Below are 2,882 nucleotides of genomic sequence, written 5' to 3'. Positions count from 1 at the left end.
ATACCAAAAATAAGAAGGGATGTGATACATGGGTTAACATGTGATGGTAACCAAGGTTGGTTCCAAATTTTGACAGAGAAACCATTACCAAGCCTTCACCTCTTGCCTTGATTTACCACTACTTGTGAAACATGGATACTATGCCAAATGAAACTGGGATTGTGCCCAAGAGAATCATATAAAAAAACTCCCTGAAGGAAAGTATTTAGCTTTGAAGACTTTAGAAAATACAATATCTTTGTTGGTCATCAATCTCCAACCTAGCTTCCTTAGCATGGTAGGATTAAAAGCATGAAGATGCCTAAAACTCATTCTTCCAAATTATTTTTTCATTATCAATTTTCTCGATTCAACTAGTGCATTCCTTTTCTTGATAGATTATTACCTCCCCACCAAAAAGAATTCATCAATTTTTCTAAATCATCCTGTAAAGTAAAAGGAAACAAAATAACACTTAGGAGGTAACCTAGCCAACTTTGTCAAAAGCTTTGTTGATATCAATTTTTAGTGCCAATTCCCCAATTCTTAAGATAGTTAGCCATAATTGTGAAAGAATTTTGTAAAGGAAATTGCAAAGTGAGATTGGCCAAAAGTCTTTCATACAAGTAGGATTTTTGTTCTTTGCAATTAGGACAATGGTTGTAGCATTTACCTCAGTTAGAAAGGTACCCGATTCAAGCTAGGCAATGTAGAGTGGAAGACTTTATTACCATATAGGTGCCAAAACTACTTGTAAGAAGCTGAGTTAAGACCATCATAGCCTGGGGATTTGTCAGAATTCATCTCAAAGAGTGCCAAGTGAAATTCTTCCATAGAAAAGGGAGCCAAGAGAGAGTCATTGTCATAAGAGGAAATGCAAAAGTGAAATATTATTATGATGTACATAAAAGAATTACAATTATTCTTAGTTTGAAACAAATTATTGAAATAAGAGGTAGCTACATCAGACATATCCTTATGACTATGGACCATAACACCATTACGAATGAGAGAAGAATTAGAATTGGAAGCTTTCCTAGCACTTGCAGCTTTGTGGAAGAATTTGAAATTGATGTCCCTATCTTTTAACCATTATATATTTGCCCTTTGACACCAATATGATTCCTCTTGAGCAATAACCAACTTTAATCTCTCTTGAATTTTTGAAAAATGAGAAGCATCATTAGATTGGCGGATGGCATCAAGCTCTTGCCTACAAGCATTAGTTTGGTCGTGGTATTGCTCCTTAAAACTCAGCTCCATTTTTTCATCTTTGTGGAAGCAATGCCTTCCAAGGTTATTTTGATGATGCCAAAGAATCAAGAGCTAAGAAAATTCCAAAGATTCAAGAATCAAGTTTCAAGAATTCAAGATTCAAGAATCAAGTTTCAAGAATCAAGATTCAAGAATAATCAAGATCAAGATTCAAGAATCAAGAGAAGACTCAATCAAGATAAGTACTAAAAAAAGTTTTCCAAAACATTGAGTAGCACAAGAAGTTTTCACAAAATCATTACCAAAGAGTTTTACTCTCTGGTAATCGATTACCAGAAGGTAGTAATCAATTACCAGTGTTTTAAAACGTTAGATTTCAAATTTCAAGAGTCACAACTTGTGTTTAAACATTTTCAAATCATTTTAAACTTGTGTAATCGATTACACAATACTTGTAATCGATTACTAGAGTTAAAAACATTTTGATTTTCAAAGATTAAAGATGAAGAGTCACATCTATTGATGTGTAACCAATTACACCTTGATGGTAATCGATTACCAGTGACTGATTTCGAAAAATAAATTTCCAAAAGTCACAAATCCTCAAGTGACTTGTTTCTAAAGATTTTTTCAAAAGTCACAACTTTTTAAGTAACTAGTTTTCAAAAGAGTCACAATTTTTAAAGGGTGACTAGTTTTAAAGAAATTGCCAAGAGTCACAAACTTTAACTTGAGTCATCAAAAGATTATAAATATGTGACCATGTCATCAATCTTTCAATGAATCTTTCAATCAATATTTGAACAATCTTTCAATATCTTCTTTCATCTCTTTCAACACTTTATAGATCTTTCTGATTCATTTCTCTTCATCTTTCTAAAAGTTTTTGTTCAATTCTTTCTCTTTCAAGAAAAGTTCTTTGATCAAAAACTTGTGCTATTCTTTTTCATTCTCTTCACCCTTTGCCAAAAGAACAGAAGGACTAACCGCTTGAATTCTTTTGTCTCTCTTCTCCCTTACAAAAGATTCAAAGGACTAACCGCCTGAGAATTCTTTTGATTCTTCCCTTCCCCTTAAGCAAAAGATTTCAAAGGACTAATCGCCTGAGAATTCTTTGTCTCAACACATTGGAGGATACATCCTTTGTGGTACATGTAGAGGGTACATCTACTTGGGGATTGTTATACTGAGAACAAGAGAGGGTACATCTCTTGTGGATCAGTTCAAGTGGAGGGTACATCCACTTGGTATTTCAAAGAGAACAAGAGAGGGTACATCTCTTGTGGATCAGTTCAAGTGGAGGGTACATCCACTTGGTTTTTCAAAGAGAACAAGGGAGGGTACATCCCTTGTGGATCTTTGGCTTGTAAAGGATTTTACAAGGTTGAAAATAAATCTCAAGAACCGCAAGTTGCTTGGGGATTGGATGTAGGCACAGTTTGTGGCCGAACCAGTATAAATCTTGTGTTTGTCTTCTTCTTCCCTACACTCTTTAATTTTTTATGTATACTTTTAATTATCACTTTTACTTTTGGTTAAGTTTCTATTTATGTTCTTTACTTTCTTAACTTAGTTGTAAAAGCCTAGTTGAATCTAGTAACATTAAAAAGGATAGATTTTTTAATTAGTCAAGACATGTTCATAATTAATTCAACCTCCCTTCTTAATTATTCTGAGGCCACTTGATC

The sequence above is a fragment of the Glycine soja genome, chromosome 7, assembly GCF_004193775.1.
Source record: "Glycine soja cultivar W05 chromosome 7, ASM419377v2, whole genome shotgun sequence".
Lineage (NCBI taxonomy): Eukaryota > Viridiplantae > Streptophyta > Magnoliopsida > Fabales > Fabaceae > Glycine > Glycine soja.
This window is presented reverse-complemented; position numbering follows the sequence as displayed.